The sequence below is a fragment of the Manis pentadactyla genome, chromosome 5 (genome assembly GCF_030020395.1).
Source record: "Manis pentadactyla isolate mManPen7 chromosome 5, mManPen7.hap1, whole genome shotgun sequence".
Classification (NCBI taxonomy): Eukaryota; Metazoa; Chordata; class Mammalia; order Pholidota; family Manidae; genus Manis; species Manis pentadactyla.
Genome location: NC_080023.1, coordinates 25,192,622 through 25,214,127, shown reverse-complemented (window position 1 = coordinate 25,214,127; position 21,506 = coordinate 25,192,622).

The following is a 21,506-nucleotide window of genomic DNA, read 5'->3' as shown; positions in this document are numbered from 1 at the left end:
TTTGCCCAAAGTGGCGGTTGCTGCTGGAAGCCCGCTGGCTCGCTCTCGGCTCAAGCTTGGCTCTGACGCTGCTGATGCGGCGGCGGCGGCGGCGGCCGAGGCCGAGCCGCCGAAACTACACACTAGCAGAGAGGGAGGGAGGAGTGCCGTGGGGAGAGACACAGGAGGGAGCAGTAGCCAGCCGCCCCGCTCCGGAAAGCTCAGTTTCAGCTCTGGGGGCCACTTCAATCGTACATAATCCCAGCCAGTCTTCTTCAGCCAAACCTTGCCCTCCTCCCCAGCGAGTGCAGCCTCTGTCTTCTTGAGGGGGCGGGGGGAATTGCTTTCCCTCCCTGGGGCTGGTAAATTTCCTCCTCGATTTGACTAATGCACACTGCGTGTGTGAGTGCTCCTGAGCGGGTGTCAGGAAACGTTTCCCCTTCTCTCCTTCTCAGACGCTGCTCCCCCCGCCCTCCCCGTGTCTCCAGTTCGAGATTTATTATCTTAGTTAGGACGCTACTAACGGTGGCTTGGGAGACCCCGCGTGCACCCAGGGAGCCACGCTGGTGTTCTGAGAAACCATTGTGGGTTGCAGTGGTTAAGAGAACATCAAACTCCAGAGAGAGCGGGAGAGGGTTCCTTTTTTTGGCAGCACAGACGTCGGAGGGCTGGGGGTGGGGCGTGGGGGTGGGGGTGCCTGTCTTTGTTTAAATGCTTGGCATTCCTGTCATCGTGCTTGCTTATGGGGGTAGACCGTGAGTGCGCGCGCGCCTGGGGAATAAACACATGTTGGAAGCCTAGATATTATTTCTGAGGATAAACCTGCAGCCTTTAGTAACTGGCAAAGTGTAGCGTCACCTATCTGAATAAAAGGGAAATAAACTTTAATGGCAACTTTGTGTACCGAAGTGTCCCTAACTCCTTTTCTCTCCTTTTGACTTTGTGCCTCTTGATCGTACATGGTATTCCCCCCACGCAAGGCTTCCCCAGTTTTCAAGCCCGCCTTATCAGATCTCAGTTCTGCTTGTTTTCTGAATTGAAGGCATTTACTCTTTATTTCAGCTGCTGTTAAACAAGGGGTTGAGTTGGTTGAGGCGAACGGGAGATATTTGGGGAGAATTCTTACCATCTCAAAAGAGAAACGGGGCTGCTACTGGGATCTGGTTGGTCCTCAGCTCGTCTGCCCAACCTTCAGGCGTATGAAGAGCCCCCCCCTTAAAGGAAAATTTAAAGCTAAAAGAAAATAGGCGTCCAGAGTGGGTACTTTTCCTTTACGAGACCTGTGTGAGCAGGCAGAATGATTTAAACAAGGCAAACACCAATAAAGTCTCCGAGCAGATGCCGCGCGCGGTTGTTTGGGCGGGCACAGCCAGCAGGAATTGGAGGAGAGGCGGCAGAGATTTCCAAGCCCTCGCTATGGGGAATCGTGGAGGCGCAGAAGTGGCAGTGTGTGAGGTATGTGCCAGGGAGCTGGAGAGAGTATTTTCCAGGAGGCTAAAGCAGTAGCACTCAGGGGCCAGAAGCTCCTCCTCCTGGGCCAAGCCGTGAAACCGGCTTCCCTCTCCACCCCGCCCCCACTCCGCCGCCTCGGTCGCCGCCGTCGCCGCCCGAACGTCTCAGCTCTATCTGCAGCATCAGCGAGAAAAGCCCCGCGCGCAGACTCAGTGCGCACCGCCGCAGTCTGGAGCCGGGAGCCGGGGGCCGGGGTGGGGGCGAGCGCTGCAGCGCTTTCGCTGCCCGCTAAGTGACAGTAACGACAAATACCCCTTATATTTGGCCAACTCAAGTTTATCAGAACGCCGGCCTTCCCCAACACCCGACCCGGTTCTCCCTTTTCCCAGAGCGTCCAAGGCGAAAGAGGGCAGCCGTTTCCACTCCGCGGCCCTGCGCCTGTGCATTCCGATGCGCGGCAATATGGTGCAGTGCACTCAGTCCCCTCGTTGCCTGTGCTAAGATTTTGCAAACTTCAAGCAGCCGCGTGGGTAGAGACATTGTGCAGTCCCTGTTCACGCGCTAGACCATAAACTAGCACAAGCCCCTGAGCATCTTCAAACATTCTTCCACCGCTCCAGCGCGCAAACTCCAGGCACACACACACTAGGCAAAGGGCGAAGGACTGGGCGGCTTTTCCCTAGCGCGCTGCAAATTTCCTTCCAGATGACCAGGCAAAGGGGGTGGGGGGATGCAGCGCGTCCTTCACAGTGGAGTGGTTTCCTCAGTGCGAGCAGGAGGTAGTCTCCTGCTGCCCTCCCTACTCTCATCCCTACCAACTCCACCCCCGAGCCAAGCCAGCGTGGGAAATGGGTCCGACGTGTGCGGCATGGAGAACAGCGCTGTCAGACTGCCGAGGCCGGGAAGCCTCCGGACTTTCTCCCCCACCCCCACCCCCACCCCCAGCAGTCCTGGGCTCAGACCTTTCTGCGGAGGCAGCCGTGGAGCCGCTCTTTGGAAAGGGAACGGAACGGGCGGGGAAGGGTGTGGAAGAGGTGAGAGGAGCCCTCGGGGCGACTTTTCAGCGTTCAGCGCTCCCAATCCTCTTCCGCCCCCTGTCTGGGGACTGACTCTCCAACTCCAGCCTCCCGCCCGCGTGGAGGATGAATGGAGGCGAGAAGCCGTTTCCCCCACCCCCGCCCTATTTCCGCAGTCATAGAGCCAGTGTCACAAGTGCTCAGCAGTTTTAATAAATGGGACCGGGGGACTTAATCCCAGCCCCCACGCCTCTCCTCTCCCCACTCCCCGACCTCACCCTGGGAATACGACATCCGGCTTCGCTCCCACCCACAAACCCCGCCCGGCTTTTCAGACCCGAGACTGCAGTTATCTTCTCAACCTGAGAGGAAAGGGTTTAGAAGGAAATGGGTTCGAAAGTGTAACCGGCTGCAATAAATGAAAGAGCCCGCTATTGTGCTCTGGCGGCCAGAACTGGAGAAAACAAGACCAGTGTCCTGAAACCTACGTTGGTCAGTGTTAGGACGTCATCGTTTTTATGAAACAAAATGTTTGACAGAGTGCTGAAATGTTTTTTTTCCTGTTTTTTTTTTTAAGGACAGTAAAAAGAAATGTCCATTTGTAACCAAGATGTGAAAAAACTGAATTGACTATCGTTCTAATAGACATTTAATAAATGCTAGAACAACGATTCATTTTTGATGCCAAGCATCCTATCAACTTAGACTAGTCAGTATTTTTTGTTTTTTGTTTTTAAATAATTTACCTACTAACCTTGCTGGCTTAGAAGTGCTTTGCAGTTAAGAAATTTCAGTCACTGAGCTGAAAAATAGCATTCCCAGTCCGTGATACAGTTCAAGCCTCAAGAAAAGACGGGAGAAATAACAACGAGAACAGAAGTTTATGGGTAATAATACGAAGAAGTAGGTGCCGGAGATAAGATCTCAGGGGGCCTTTCATTATTATAGACGCTGTATTCCCAATAATACAAGAAAAAGGTTAAATACAGTAAACATGATAGCCAGTTCTGGAAAGAAACATAAAGCACTTTGACGGGAAGGGATAAAGTGACTCAAGAACTCCACCAAGGGACAAACAAGGGAAATGACACCCCTACAACTCCAAATCTATTGACCTTTCGTCTTTTTAAAAAGACTATATCCACTTACATATGTGTAGATGTTTTTGAGCCCAATACAATTATTTCTACAACTACTTTTGATAAATTCGATAGTCTTCCTTCTCTAAATAATTATTAGAAGTAATTGTCCCTTAAACATATACCATTTCAAATAGTAAATATGACTGCATAGCTGTTGTCTTATAGCATATATGATTCTGGTTCTTGGGACTGTGAGACACTTAAGGCACATTTCGCGGCCTTAAATCATGCTTGTAATATTAAAATATGTAATAGACTGAAATGGCTAAATAATTCATTGCAATAACAGACTTTTTGATGGACATTAAAACAGCAGTTTAAATAAGGAAACCACAGATTTTCTTTTAAGGAGGTAATAACTGCTTTCATCAGTGGTTATTTAATTAGTCTCCAGCCAAGAAATAGAGCCAGTTGTGTTATTTAAATCATGAAGTCATATTATGCAAAGCCATATACAGTATTGCAACATATCAATGAAACAAAAACACAAGCTAAGAACTAAACTAGTAGTAGATAGCATGTATACAATCGATTGGATAACTATAAGACATTTCCACAAGGCCAGTATACAAACTCTGTTAACAGAGAAAAAGAAACTCATGAAAATAATTTTGTTTTTCTAAATGCCAATTCATTAACTGTGCGATTTGCCAATTTAAATAGTGTTTTCAGTTTTACGGTGACACTTGTTAGAAATGATTTTCACTTTAAGCTTAGCACAGATTGAGAGTTGATTTTTTTCAATTTCTTAAGTTTTAAATGCCAAAACATATGCAATATAGCATAAATTTACAACTTATGCTATATATATGTACTATATGTATAAAGATTTGGTCAGTTACTATAATTGACAGATTGTTTTTTAAAATGTAATTTATGGATTTTTTTCCATCTTTACACTAATTTTTATGTATTCACAAAAATCTAAGCTTGGGACAGAAACAGTATTTTGCCGAATCTGAATGAGTTTCTGGGAAAAAGACACTCAATAGGTGAAAGCAGTGTATCGTACTATTTGTGGCCATCTGAAGCTGTTCCCCGTCACTATATTGGTAAAAATTGAACATTCCAATATCCCCTTTGAAGCATGAACTTGAGACATTTGGCATTTGCTTACTATCATGGCAGGATATGTCACGCTGCTGTGAATAATGAAGGCCTCTGAGCTAGATAATATATTAAGGATTTGGGGGAAAATACCTCATTATAATGACATGCACGAATATAGTACTCAAATAAATGATCTTGCTTGTACTAAGAATGGCTGAAAATTTTGAATTTGCTTTAAAAGTTTTAGCTTCTAGGTTGAACTATGCTAACTAATGACTTTTTATGTTAATTACCAATATCAGCTAGTACAAAATTGAATTAATCAAATTTAACTGATTGCATTTGGAAAATACAAAATGTGGAATATTTCCAGAGTAGGTAATATAGCAAGTTGGACTGACTTTTAGCAGCAATGAAATTTCTAATGATAGATGCTTCTTCTTGTATGATAATCACTGGTACCTTTCCCCAAGTATTTCTGACTTTTGGATCTAAGGTAGGAATGCATTTATGGGTCCCCTTGCGGCTAGGTGAGTCCATTGATTAGTTCTGGGCAATCACCAGTGGAAGCTAAGTTCACTTCCAAAGTCAACATGGATGGCTGAAATGAAATCATTGTTCAACACTGTCAGTCAAACTGATGATTAACCTGATCTAGGACCGTTACCTGGAAGCTGTCAATAAACCTCAGGCTGACAATGACTTTGGAAAGTAGCAGAATGTTTTAAATGCCTGTTTTAGTACTTACTTGATGAATTATCCAAGTAAACATAGATTAAAAGGCCTACCAAGTATACAATATGGGTTTCAACAGTACATCCCTATAAATCAGCAATTGAGCTACTTAGCCATAGGTTAAACTACACTTTCATTGGCAAGATAAATTCTTCATAAAGCTATATAAATTTATATTGGTGACTTTTAACACTAACAAACATATTTTATATAGTTTCTTTTTTTCCTATGGATTGATATGGAGTTACTCTGAATAGAACTTTCAATAAAGGATTGTTGACTCATAAGGAGATGGAAAGATAACAATGATGTTATATGTTTATATTTGTCTATTTATTTCCTGTTTTGGCTGCATAACTGATTATCAATATTGTCTCCAAATGACTGAATACAAAACCCTCTATACTGCTGTGAATTGAAGCTTTTAACTTGGTGTTTTGACGAATTATTAAGCTAGCATCCATGATTACTACCAGTATATATGATCAGTAGTATATATCTGAATAGAGCACTGAAAGGTATACCAGATAATTATGTTTCTGAGTGTATGTTTCTCTCTCCAGTTGTTAGTGAGGGCTTGATCATGTCTGCCTACTAGGAGGGAAGAAATAGCCTTTTCCATGACATCAGATATAAAGCTTTCCTTTTCATCTAACAAGTAGGAAGGTTTGCTTTTATCTTTCTTGTAAAACAGATTTATTTAAAACATAGGAGAGACGGTGAGAGAAAAACATGATAAACTTAAAAAAGTATCAGTGAAACTAAGACAGTGCCCCAGTTTCTGTTTTATTTTGCCCTATAAAATAGTATTTTCCAAAGGTCTATAAAACAATATTGCCTTCAACTGCAAAAGTTACTCTCTAGGCATCCTGGTCAGTGTTCTTCAGTTTCTGAATTACTCTCCTGGGCAGACTTAATGTGATGCTAATGAAGCTTTAGTTTTAGGATCTCTCACTTGCACCAACCTCCTCCAAGGCCTTGGGGTAAGGGAGTGAAATAATGTGTTTGCACAGTCATTTGTTTTTGAAATTTTCGAGAGTAAGAATTTTTAAGCACAAAAGGTTAAGAACATTACTTTATTCCCCTTCAGTTTCCTTTGTCACACTTCTTGTTTAAATGGTGTTAGAAAGCCCCAGGCATTTTGGGGATCTAGTTAAGGGAAAACTCAGACCTGAATACATTCTAATTAAGGGAAAGCTGAGATGGGGATATATTTAATTTGGGTGTGTTAAGGTGTATTTTTGTGGATTCATAGTTGAGTTATTGCTAAGAACCATTATGCACATTAGCTTCCAAGACTTGGCCCCATATCCACTGTGGTGTCACAAAGGTGCCAGGCCACAGCTTCTACTGTGAATAGAATATTCCCCAGTGGGGTATCAAGGCTTAAGTGTGTGGAGCCAGAAACAAGTCTGTAGAAAGTTCATCCAGTTACAGGTATCCTAGCTTTCCGAAAGATCACATTATGCCACTTTGCTTTTATGAAAGACATATATTAGTGCATGTTTTTGTTAGCCTGAAGAAATCTAAGGAGGATTTTCACTTTTAGAAAAAAAGACAAGAAGCAAAAATAGCATTTAGTGTTCATTTTGCAGCAAGCCCAGCTCTTGTAGACGCAGTGTGCACCCTAGCAGTGAGACTGGCACAGCCAAGCCCCTTCTTTGGGAACCACACTCAGCATAAAGCTTCTGTAGCATTGAACTGAGTCTGTGAGTTAACTGTGCTTTATCTCAATTTATTCTGTGTATTCATTAGCAAGATATGTCCTAAGATATTAGAAAAGCTAAAGAAAGGTCTGGGAATGCTCAAAAAATTTTCCATATAAGTTAATGGTAATTGCTTTATGCAGTTTCAGCTTATGAAAGATTTCATAGAAATACTCTACTTTCAGATAGTGGGTAACCACTGTTAGACATGCAAAATTTAATTTGGAGAATGTGCTTCTCACTGATGTCTAATTAAAAATTCTCTTTTGTCAGGATTTAATCAGTAAGGCAGAAGATACATTTAAAAACACACTATTCTTGGGTGTGTGTGTATGTGTGCAATTCCTAAACAGAAATTGTACAAATATAGAATTTATCAGTATCCCTATGGTTGAGGGCACAATATATAGCAGTCCTGCAAATAGAGTCTTTGTTTCTGTAGTTGGGGACTTTTGCATCTAGTGTATTGGAGTTAGTGTATGTGCCATATTTTTTTCTGACAAAGTCTGAACCTTTGACATGAAGTAACACACTCTATGTTTCTGAATGTAGTAAAGATATCCTAAAGAAACAAGTGTTTCAGTTACAAACTCTTAGAACTATTCATCATTAAGTCAATATATGTTGTATTTATACAACCTTGAAGCCGGATACAATGCAACATTTTAAAAATTGAACACTTTAATTACTCTTCTGTATGATTTAATTTCAAAATGACTCTGTCTTTTTTTCAGAAGTGTCCTCATATCAAAGTTGAAAAAGTATTACAGAGCTGTGTCAGCCCACTAATTAGTTAATAAATTATGGGTTTATAGGAGATATTGTGATACTTGTTTTATTAGATATGGAATTTCTTATAACTTCTTTTATGATTTTAAATAGGTATTTGTTTTGTATATATTTCTGTATCATATTTTATATTCTTTATATAAGTTTATCCTGCTCTACTTATATTCTTTTTAGAGAGAGGCCACCAAAATTATATAACCTTTAGATTCCCACAAAACCTGAAACTGTCCTTGCTTGTAATCATTAAGAGTATAAATAGGGAGTAGTTATAATGAGTAAAACATGGACATCAAAGATTTTCCACAGTCACAAATTCATTTCTGCAAAACAAAAATAGATAGTTAAACTTTACATAACCTAATTTAAAAGTAAATACTGCTTAATGATTTTTTCCTAAGGACAATAATCGTATTGCCATAACAAATAATTATTGGTTCATTGGTTCATTGTTGGTGCTAGAACTTGCTAAAGTGGTAGCATAGTGAGAAAAAGTTGGTGAAGTACTTGGCTTTGAATTCCAAGACCTCCATCTTGGGACCTTGATTTTGATGAATCTCCCTGAGCCCTGTTTTTTTTTTTTTTTTATCATTTCTTTCTTCATCCCGCATGTGTTTACATTTTACTTGACAACAGGACCTGTGTTAAATTTTGAGTATAAGTAAAACCCAAATTCCTGACTTTAAATAGCTATGTTAATTCCATTGGTATACTGAGAATAATAAGGCACCTTTAGAATTATTTTGGGTAGCAAATATGATAACTTTATAAGAGAACCTGGCACTGCCTGGTAAAAAATTAAGTTCTTAATAAAACTTATTTTTCCTTGGTTCTATCAATCTTCTAAGGATTTAGGGGTGAATATCTTAGATTTTGTATGATTTTCATTTCTACTTTGTATGGATTTTCATAGTTTAGAATTGGAGTCATTTACATGTGTATTGCTCTTCATTTGCTCAGGGGTCAGCAAACTGTAGCCTGCAGATCAAATCTGGCCCTTGGCTTGTTTCTGTTTGGCAACCTGAGCCAGAATGCTTTTTTACACTTCTAAAGGGTTGTTAAAAACAAACAAATGAGAATATAGGACAGGGATGGCCTGTGGCCAGCCAAGCGTAGAATATTTACTATCGGGCCCTTAACAGAGAAAGTTTTCTTATGTCATTTTTTGGAATATCAATTTCATAAATATTGTGGCAATACTAAAACATGAAGTATTTCACATTACAATGTAAAAGGAATTACAGCAGTATGCAAGTGCACAGAGGGAACACAGGTTGCTAAGCTCCACATGTTAAGCTCCAGCCCCCTAATGCCCTAACTCAAGTACACCCCACATCCCATTACATAATCCATATATAAAGTGATAAGCTGCTTGCATTATAATACAAAGAACCTATAGTGTGCCTTGTAATATGTCAAGGATGGTCATTCCTCCCACTCCCACAGAGTTGATTCCCTGTGCCCTCTCCTTGAATGTGGGCAGTTTCGATGGCTAGTTTTACTGGTAGAACAGAATGGAAGTCACACCATGCCAATTCCTGTCCCTTGGAACACTCTCACAGGAGCTCTAAACTGCCATGTGGTCCAGTTACCCTGTGGCTAGCATGCTGGAGAGGCCTCATGGCATGTGTGCACTGTAGGTGACAGTTTCAACTGAGCCCTGCCTTCCAGTCACCTCCTTCAAGGTGCTGGAGAGGAGTCAAGCCATACTGGGCCCTCTAAATGAGTCCATCTGACAACTGAATACCATTGAGTGGCTGACACAACAACGACACCATATAGAACCAATGAATCACCCACCTGAGCCTTGTCCAAATTCCTGACCCACAAAATATGACTGAGACATAATAAAATATTCATTATTTTAAACTATTGTTCTTCAGGGTAGTGTGTACCCATTAATAGCTGGAATAGATAACTGGACTGTGAATATTCTGTTTGCAAATTTTATGGATGCTGAATGTCAGTATTAAATTTAATATGATAATTGTTACCATATTGTGGCTCATCTATGTGCTAGACACCCTTCTCAACATATTTCATAAGGTTATCACTTAATCTTTGAAGATTATCACTTAATATAATAACACTATGAAGTTATTTCAATATGGAGATTTTTTTTCTTTCTAGTAGCACAGAAAAGGGTACTGAAAATTAAGGAGGATAACTTTCTTAGTAACCCTGTGAAGTTACTAGATTATAGGGATTATTTCATCTATAGTAAATGAGCACACAGGCTAGTGAGGTTAAGTAATAACTTACTCCGGTTTATTATAACTAATACAGTATAATAGAGAACCGATCTAATTAGTTTATGAGCTTTTACCCTTAAGCAGACAAAACAAACATCCTTTTTGTTTGTATTAGCTTAATTAATCTATGTGTTCCTCCTTTGTCAAAATCTGTCTTCAGTGTAGCTGATCTTAACTGACAGTCTACTCAGTTCTCTGGACTGAAATCTAGAATAGGTATGTATTTAAAGCACTTATCTCCTTTATGTCCAATCAAAGCACATGTGCCTTTTGCTCCTAACTTTCAAGGGCACCACTTTTAATTCAAAATGTTTTAAAGGAAATATTCAGATCAAGGAGTTTTATCTCTGAAGGTGACACAATCAGTATTTATGGAAAAAGCCCATTCATTGATATTTCATTTCTGTTTCACTGTAATGTTTTTTTCTTTGTGATCCATGCTACAGCAGTAGTGTTGTAGTGAGTTCTCTTGGCATTTTCTGAAAGAGGCTCTTTCAGAGAGTTATAATAATCTAATTTTTGTCTGTAGAGCACCATTTTATAACAATGATAAGAACAATTGGTAATATTGATTGGGCAGTTTTATACCAGCTCAAATTCTAAGCTCTTTACATATATTAAATTACTTAATAAAGAATCCAATGGATTAATATACATAAGATTTCAAATTTCAGTGTACCGTTTTTGGCTTCCTTTTGTTCTCACATCTTCTGTTATGGTTTTGACCTTCATTATATGCCTAAAGGGCAGGCAAGTAATGTGACAAAACTGTACTCTACTGCAAACTAAGAGTGTCTTATTCATAAGCAGCCAAAATTAGTGGCTAGTCATTATTCATTATTCACCAAGCTGCATTCCTGACTACTTCCAAACATAGGAAGAAGTATACTTCCATTGCATCTAGACATCAGAGTGGCCATGTGAATTGCTCTGGTCAACAATATATGAGAAGAAATGATGTGGGTCTCTTCCCGGTAGAAGTATTTAAGAGTCAGCATACAATTCTCACCCCAACACCACCCCAGCAGTTGAGGCAGGGCAATTAATCTACATGCACACCTCTCATGCTACAGGAAAAGGATTCTGACCCCTCCTCTGTGGAGTCTGAAATGCCAAAAGGTGGGAGCCTGTCTGGGGGCCCTTGACATACATGCTTAAGCAGAACAAAGGAACTCTTACTGTGAGAAAAACAAAGATATTACCACACAAGGTGATAAAGTGTGTGGACAGGCTGTGTGGGCTCTGATCTCTTGGAAAAGAACCGTTCCAGGCCCAAGGCTCATTCTTGTGTGGCTGAGTGGGATAGAAAGACTGCACACATGAGACTGTCTTTCCCAAAAGGGAACATGATAACTCCAAGGAATTCCATGCCGGTGGACCCATTGCTGTACTTTGCTTGCTGTGAACTGAGTCCCTTGATCAGAAGCAATGCTGAGTGGCATACCATGACAGTAGGTAAGGCATTCTTTAAGTTGATGGATGATAGTTTTGGCAGAGGCACTGCATGTAGGGAAAGCAAATCTGTATGCAGAGTGTCTATTTAGGTAAGAACAAAATACTGCCTCTTCCCTTCCATGATGGAATCAGTCCAGTGTAACCAACCTGCCACCAGGTGGCTGGCTGGATAGCCTTGGGGAATGCTGTCATATCACATACTCAAGAGTTGATCTTTACTGCTGGCAGTTTGGGCTCTGAGCAGTGGCCACAGCTAGGATGGCCTTAGTGAGTGGAAGCCCATATTCCTGATGCCATGAATAGCCTCCATCCCAGTCACCACGGTCCATTTGGTCAGGAGCCCATTGGGCAGTAACAGCAGTGACTGGGAAAAGAGGCTGACTGGTATCCGTAGAACAGGGCATCCTGTCCGCTTCCTTATTACAATACTTCTCTGCTGAGATCACCTTTTGGTGCACTTTCATATAGGACACAAAAATCTCCATGTTTTTTGTCTATTCAGAAAGAACTATCCATATCCCTCTTCCCTGAATTTTCTTACCAATTTTCCAGTCATGTCTCTTTCAAGTCTGTGACTGTCCAGCTAAACCATTGGCTGTAGCCTATGAATCACTGTAATCATACGTCTGGCCATTTCTTTTTTCCATGCCAAGTGAGCAACAGGTGTACTACTTGAAGTTCTGACCACTGCTGTTCATCACTGTTCTTCAGGCATGTCCCGTAAGGTTCTGTAGTGCTCTAGCCATCCACTTTCAGGTGGCCCCTGCATATTGTGCAGAACAATCTGTAAACCAGACCCAAGTTTTCATTCCCTTTGCCATTTGATTGTAGGGAACACTCCATGAAACTAGAGATACAGACTGGGAGAGAGAAGGCAGTGTGGCAGGAGACGGCATTCAGACCTCTACTTCATGTACCTTACTTATGCTGTCAAGGCCCACTTGGGCCTGATCACATATGTGTCTTTCCATTTGATGATGGAATATTGCTCTACACACTCCATTTTATGGCTTGGTGTGTCAGATAACACCCAGTCCATGATGGGCAGCTCAGGTCACATGGTAACTTGGTGGCCGATAGTCAAGTGTTCGGTCTCTACTAAGGCGTAATAGCAGGCCAAGTGCTGTTTCTCAAAAGGACAGTAGTTATTTGCAGAGAATGGCAGGACTTTGCTCCAATATCCTAAGGCCTTATGCTGTGATTCACCTATCAGGGCCTGACAAGACTGCAAACAACATCCCTATTTCAAGCCTCACTGGATCTGCTGGATCACATGCCCCAAATGGCAAAGAGCAGCTTATACAGCAGCCTGGGTCTGTTGTAGAGCTTTCTCTTGTTCTGGGCTCCACTAAAAATTAGTTTGTTGGGTCACTCTGTAAATGAGCCTCTGTAACACACCCAAGTTTAGCATATGTTGCCCTTAAAATCCAGAGAAGCTAAATAGGTACTGTTTCTCTTTTGTTTGTTGTAAGGACCAAAGGCAACAATATATCATCCATCTTAGAAGGAATGTCTTAACATGCCTCAAACCACTAGACTCCCAGAAATTTTACTCAGGTAGAAGGCCCCTGAACTTTAGTCAGATTTATTTCCCACTCTCTGACACATAAATGTCTTATCAATTACTCTAGAGTAGTTGCTACTTCTTGATCACTATGTCCAATGAGCATTATGTCATCCATGCAAAGTGGCTGTGTGATATCACATGGAAAAGAAAGGTGATCAAGAATACCGTGAACTAAATTATGATGTAAGACTGGAGAGTTTATACACCACTGTGGTAGAAGAGTAAAGGTATATTGTCAGCCTTGGCAGCTGAAAGAAAATTGCTTTTGGTGGCCATTATCGACAAGGATGGAGTAAAAGTCATTTGCCAAATCGATAACTGATCTTAAGAACCAGGGAATATTAATTTGCTCAAGCTATGAAACAACATCAGGCATGTCAGTTGCAGTCGGATTCACCACCCTATTAAAATTAGAATCCACTGTCATTCTCCAACCTCCATCTGTCTTGTGCACATGCCAAATAGGTGAGTTGAATGGGGATGTGGTGGGAAATAGCCAGAGGATGAGTTGGCAGATCCACTGGGCCCACTGTGAGACAGACCTGAGCTTAACTCCATTGATCATCTGACGTCTGTAAATTCCTACTCTGACTGGTGGAGCACAGGAATGTTTTTGAGTCTCTTGGAATTAGTGTCACTTCAGAGTTAGTGTCCAGGAGTCCCCAAGAGGTCCAATTATTTCATTTTCCCCAGTGCACAGTTACCCCAGTAAAAGGCCATAGGTCCTTTTGGGAAAGGCTGGGAGAAAGTTTAAGCATCCACATTTTTGGTGGTTTACAGGGTCCTTACTCAAGGGGACCAGGCTGTCCTTTCATTCAAGGAGTGCTGGGTCTATAAACTAGCTTAAGTCAGGGAATTTATTGAGGGGTGCTACTCTCTGTTATATAATTCAGGTTAGACTTCTGCTCACTTGACCAAGAACTTTTCTGCTTACACAAATGAAGAATTTAGTAGGCATCCTAACTATTTCATTTCCAAGAATCAACCAAAATCAACCAGCCAGTGTCCTGAGGTCTGAGTGAGCCAGACTACCACAACTCCTACTACAAGGTCTAGCCTACAGAGAACAGTAGTCATGGAGCTCTTCAGTTATGCGAGGGCTCTCCTCATAAATATATTTCTCAAAGTATTGGTGAAAGGCATGTCTTTTGGACACTTCCAGTGAGGTGGAGTACATTTTGATTGACAAATCCACTCTAATATTCCAAACTTCCTATGCCTTTTAATCTTTTCCTTGCATTAAACTAAGACAGGTCTGGCATTTCCGGACCAATTACTCTGGACACCTCTAGTCTAAGTTTCAGCCAACCAACCAACCAAATTGTTGGATCTCTTTCTAACTCCCCAAGCTGCAACATTAAATGTAGAATCTCTGCATAATGAGCCTCTTTCTATAAATTTGGGCTGACCCAAATTTGTGTTCCTTCCACCATTATCTCATGCTCTTAATATTCATTCCCACATATGTTCCCAAGATTTTTGTCCATTAGACAAATATAAATTAGAAAATTCAAGTAGTTCTTTTGGATAGTAGCACATGAGCCACAGCTGTACCTCACCTTTAAAGGCTTAATGGAACTTGAGTCTACTGTGAAGCCTAGAAGCAAAAGGGGGTGGAACAGTTTGCTTCTGAAGTAACTCAACATTGTCTTTCATGGCAACTACCACAGGAGAGGCCATCACACTTTCCTCAGGCACTGGGTGGAGGGAGGCCTCTCTCCTAACAAGAAGGCTTGTCAGAATTTAGGGGTTCAATGTCCCTGGCTTCAGCAGGGTCTTCCCACACATCCCCATTCCAACTTTCAGGATACCATTCCTTCCCAATCAGTGCCCTCATTTTTATAGCAGACACTCTGCAAACGTGGGAGCTCAACTTGCATTGTAATTCAGCCAGTCACGGGATGATAGTCTTCGTGTGTTTTTCAGCAGATTCAGCCCTGCAATTTCTGGAGATAAGGGACTCCTTGAGGGTATCTATAGAAACTTCTGGGTCATTTAATGGCCCTTGAGCTGGAAATTTGAATCTCTGAGCTCATCCTTTTCTTTTCTTACTCTGTCTAGCTACAATAGGAGCAACCAGTCAATCTCATCATGTTTGTTAGTTTGCCAAAACTGTTCAAAGTACATACAGACTTTCAGATGCTTGCTTCTACGTGGCTGATTAGGACTATCCAATGCCGATATTTGGGGTATCAGTGCTCTTTATACTACTTGGAATAGTCATTAGCGTCTTTAAATCTACTCAAATTAGAAAGCCAATTCCAGAAACCCCAATCAATTAAGAAAATTCATCCTTAAAATTCTGTTCCTCTGGAACTATTCTTAGTGCCAAAATCTATGTATCAGTCTCTAAAAAACCAGAACACCTATAGGATATAGCATATATATATCCTATATCCTATATCCTACATATATATATACACAATATAAAATTTTTATTTTATATTATATATATGTTACATATTATATATTATATAAAAATGTGTTATATATAAGCATGTATATATATATATTTTAATATAATATATAATATGTAACATATATAATATAAAATAAAATTATTTTGAGAGAGACAAGGATATTACAAGGAATTGGCTTATATGATCGTGAAGGCTGAGAAGTCCCAAAATTTGCAGTTGGCAGGTTCAAGGTGCATGAAAAGCTGTCATTTCAGCCAAAAGCACATGCTGGAAAAAACCATGTGCCAACTCAAGCCATCAGGCAGGAAAAATTCCTTCTTACAAAGTCTTTTTGTTCTATTCAGTTCTTCAACTGATTGGTTTAGCACCCTAAAACATCCTCATAGAGACACTCAGAATAATGTTTGAACAAATATCTGGGAATCCTGTGGCCCAACCAAATGGACAGATAAAATTAATCTTCACATGTTAATATATAAGTATCATAAGACTGAAGCAGCCTGGGAGGTTTAGCCAATAGGTAAAGTACATAAAATTCCCTGGTCATCCTTGGTAAGGTCCATTGTATGTCATGCTGTGGTACTTAACTTGTGCATCTTTCAGACATGTAGCAAATGTTTGGTTCAATAACTGATAGAAAGTGAGTTAAGAGTGAAAGAATGAAAAATAATATATACATGAGGTTTTAGTAGTAACTCATTAATTGGAGCCTTATTAAATTATTTAATACAGATGCCCTGTATAGTTGCCCAAACATGGAACACTCTTTGTGGGAATGATAAATTAATCCTTGCTGTTTAATGTTCCTAAGATTTAAGGAGTATTTGTTTCAGGGGCATAATGTAGCCTTTTCTGATAGATATAATCCCTTAATCTATAAAATGTGGGATTTTAACTACATTTCTAAGGTCACTTACAAAACTCACACTGTTTGATTTTAGGTTTCCCAATTTCAAATAGGAAATGCAATAATATGAAAGAAAAGCAACTGCACCCAAGGCCACTCAGCCCATTAGATGAAATTCTGGGGCTAGAATTGTGGTTTTCTAATTATCTACCCAGTGATCTATTTCCATTAGACTGATTCATGTTCTTCTGAACTCAACAATTGTTCAAAATAAGCATTAAAATATATAGCTTATTTGGGAGTGATTTTTAGTTCAAAATTAATTGATTGTTTTGGCCATGTTTACAGTGTTATTGGAAAATGCCAGAGTAGCTCATCTTTAGTCAGTTTTAGACCTAAATTCAATTTAAACTCATGTTATTTACCTACTTTATATGAAGAAATATATAATGTGACCTCAGTCATTTCATTAACTAGCATGGGATATAGTCACACATAAATCACACAATTAATTTGTTTAATATCAATGTATTCATGACTTATCTTTTTGTTGAAGAATAGCATTCCTCTAAGGTCGGGCTAACTATGATGTAAATTATTAAAGACTTATTTTTGAAAGGTAGCAAATCAGAGTCCATCATCTACTAAGTGCAGTTACCTTCAAATATGTCATATTGAAAAGTTGTGCAATTACTCCTCTTACACCACTAGTGCTTTGAACTGTCTTGGATTTCCTCTTGAGGGTACTTGAGGCCTTTCTGTGACTATTCCTTTCATTCTTTGAAGGTGATATTGATATTGATTACTAGAAATGGTCATTCAGAGACTTTTTATGTGAACTAAATATGTAATAGAACTGGACAATATTAAATTTATTCAAATAATACATTTAAATATTTGTTTTGAATCTTTTGTGGTTTGTAAAAGCAGCTTTGAAAACAGTTATAAAAAGGGTATCCCCTAGAAATGTCAAATTATATCAGAATCATCAGAATTTTCCCATAGTTCCCAAACTGCCTACATTGAAGTTAATCATCCAATGATGGGTTTAGGTGTGTGTATGCATCTAAGTATGTAGTATGCATCTTGTATCTGTGTATATGTGTCTGAAGAGAGAAAGATTCATTATTTTATGCTTTATGAAAGATATTATCTCCATTTTTGAAGCATTTTGATCTACCTTGAGGAGCTAAGCCATAAATGTATACAAAGCAACATATCAGGAAGCCTGAGCCATTGTACTGCAACCACTGAACCAGTGTGGTGTGACATGTAAAACAGGAGATTTCTTTCTCTAGAGACTTTAAAGAAAATGGTAAATGGTTATTTATGGGTTTTTGTGTGTTTTTTGGCTGTAGTATTCCTGGAGGTAAAAGAATAAATAAGATTAATATGAGGTCATTTCTAAATCTCTAAAACTCTCTGAATGGGGCAAAATGAAAGATAGTATTAAGGGCTTGCATTAGAAGACAAGTAAAGGGAAAATTAGAACTACTCTGATCATTAACTGTACTCCTTCCATAAGAGTCAGTGTGCTGCAGAAGGAATAGAAGGACTACCACCTAAGAGAGTAATTGTGAGGATTTAATGAGATCATGTACATAAAATGCTCAGAACAGAGAAAAACATACAACTTAGGCTCCAAAAATAATCATTTTCTTTCCTGTGCCTGCTTCACACTTTTGCTGATTATTTGCCTATCTATGAGTATAATATGCAAATGAATAATTTGACATTGATGTGCAGTATAATGAGGACATAAATAGGGAAGAGATATGATCTAATCAAAATAAGTTAGCCATAATCCCTTCTATTTGAAAAATAATAATATAGTGAAGTCATATTTATATCAAGTTATTAATTTTTCATATCCATGATTTTCTTTTATCCTCTGAGTAGCCCAGAGACTTTGGTCAGAGTTTTTATCATCATGCACTTGATGAGAAAATTTGGCTGTGACCTGCTGAAGTCATTACTCTTTTGTACTAGAGTCTAATTAAAGAGAGGTCCCATGATTGGTGGATTGCCTCTAAGATGACACCCAGTTATGTTTGCCTCTTGGTATTCCATGTCCTTATGTGGTCTTTTCCCCTGTGTTGGCTGGACCTAGTAACTCACTTATAATAGATTATGGTGAAAGTAATAACTGTCACTTCCAACATTAAATTAAAAAAAGACTGTGGACTCTCTCTTGCTTTCTCATTCTCTACCTCTGGGAAAACCTGCTGCCATCGTGTTAGTAACCCAGTGGAGAGACCTAAATGGGCAGGTATTGTCTCTGACTAGTATCTGGGAAGAACTTAAGTCTGCGAACAGTCATATAGAAGAGCTTGGATCTTCTGAGGTTGCCCAACATCCATGTAAATGAACTTAGAACAGGATTCTGTCCCAGTCAAACCTTCAGCTGAGACCATAGACCAAGCAGATACCTTGAATGCACTATTATGATAGATTCTGAGCCAGAGGCACTAGGCAAGCCACTCCCAATTTTCCTGACTCAGAGAAACTGTGAGATAATAAATTTTGTTGATTTAAGCCACTAAGTTTTTGGGTATTGTGTTACATGGAAATAGGTACCCTGTATAAATAGTATTTCTTACTGAATTGTATTATTTGTCAGCTATCTTAATTTTGAAATCTCTTTGTATGGCAGTTTACATGTATTTTTTCATCAAATTATATAAATGTTAATATTTAAAAGAATATGTTTTGGTTGCTTTGTTATACTTAGATATATATGAAGGTTTTCTAACTCTCCATGTTACAAACATATAGTTTATATAATAGATCTCAGTTATTAACTAATTGTTGAAGTTTGGGAATTAGAGTCTTCTGATATTAACTCTGTGACTTTGGCCAAGTTATGCAATTTCTTATCTATGAAATGGAACTAATAAAAATAAAAACTACCTACAGGAAGAATAAAATAATAAAATCTATATCAAGTTCTTAGAATTGTGCTGGCCCATAGATAGTGCTCAATACATATTATTATCATTCCTTCTTTAAAGGAGGAAGCACAAATGATATCACAAATAAATGGAGATAGAAAACTAAGCAAGCATGAAAAAATGCAGTAAATATGAGTCAATGATATTAACAAAGTTCACCAACAGAAAAATGCACAGCATAATGTCCATGTAAAAGGACCAATCATGAACTAGAAGTTATAAGCCAGTATGGTTCTGGCATATTTAATGTGTATTGATTTCTCTTTGATAAATAGTATTTCTTACTGAATTGTATTATTTGTCAGCTATTTTAATTTTGAAATCTCTTTGTATGTAGGTTTACAGATATTTTTTCATCAAATTATATAAATGTTAATATTTAAAAAAATATGTTTTTGTTAGTTTGTTATACTTAGATATACACGAAGGTATATGTCTATTACACATTTATTTGTGCATGAATTTATTTAAGTATAAACAGAAAAGTGTCAAAAGTTTTAAATAGCATATATTTAGTGGAAATCATGTCTAGGAGTAGCTAAGATTTATGCCATCTTAAATAATGAATGCGGTGAAAACAATCAATGCTGCTCTTGGACATCATCTAAAAGATATCACCAAGAACAGAAATAACCGTTAGTCATAATAGCATTGAGAAGGAGTGCTGGGAATAAATACTGACACACAAGATAGGACTTAAAATATTTAAGGATGCTTGGATTTAGAAAACAAATTACATTTTAAAAAATTTAATAGAACACTAAATATTATCATTGCTGTTTTCATTTTTATGATCATTTTTAAAGTGAAGATAAGTAATGAAGACTCTTTACAAGTATATAAAGTAAAATTTGAAGAATTATAATAAAAAATAGCTGAAATTGTTTTTCAGCATTTTCTAGTCTTCATCAGACTTTGTGATTGCACACAACGTGTAAATTGTAAAGATCCCTAAGAACAACATGTTTTTGTTGTAAGGGAAAAATTCCTAGGGACTTTTCTTAGAATAGCTGGAAATAAAAATTGCTTTTATCAAATGTATTAAGTAATACTGTATGTTAATATTTGTAAAAGATAGCACTTACAATTTTTATGAAGAGGAGGTATTCTTTTCTGCATATGTGGTATCTAAAATCACTTCCCAGATACAGATTCTTCTAAACTTTAACATTATAATGACACAGTCTGGTTAATTCTCTAGGTCTGCAAAAGCATATTTTCTAGATTGTTCCTTATAGACACACTATTTGTGCATGTGCGTGTATGTGTGTGTGTGTGTGTGTGTGTGTGTGTGTGTGTGTTGTTTTGATAAATAATAAGCCAACTGATAATGTAAGGATACTTCACAGACAATGAATACATACTAAGCCTATTCCTTGTGTCTTTCCTTTACGGCCATTGCTATTTTTAACTAGAAAAGACAGAATGATCTTTCATGATTTAAAATATCATCTAGGGATGAAAAACATATCTAATAGGATTGAGATTTATGACCATCTACCAAATTAGCTTCCATGATGGTGGACTCTGATGTAAACCTACTTGCTGATTTTTAAAACCAAATGTTCATATGTTTATTTTCCAGGAGGAAGCTTGATTGGAATTTAATGTCTCTGACAATATGAGTGTTTTTCTTCATGGACAGTAAAAATTCATAGTGGCACAGAAAGTAGAAGTATTATTTGACAGCTAAGAGCAGAGCAAAAATGAAAGATGTGATATGGTAAGGTGTGCACAGTTACTGAAACAAATCTTCCCAAAGAGAAGTGAGACTCTTTCCTTATCCAACAGTCCCAGATGACTCAAAATGCATGGTCTGGTGCTGGGATTTTGGGATTTCATTCCTGTTCTCTTTCATAACTACCCTGTGATTTTTCTCCTGTCATCTTCTCTTGCTGTTCCTTTTTCCTTTGCCCTCATTTTATTTATTTTTTCTACTCTTCCTTTCTTTCTTTAAAAAATATATTGGATTTTAAAAATTATAATAGTGATTCCTGCTACTTGGAACAATCAAACAGTACACATGTATAAAGTGAGAAAAAAAATAGAAGAAGATGTGGTACATACACACAATGGAATATTATTCAACCATAAAAAGAAAGAAATCCTGTCATTTACCATAACATGGATATGGATAGACCTACCGGG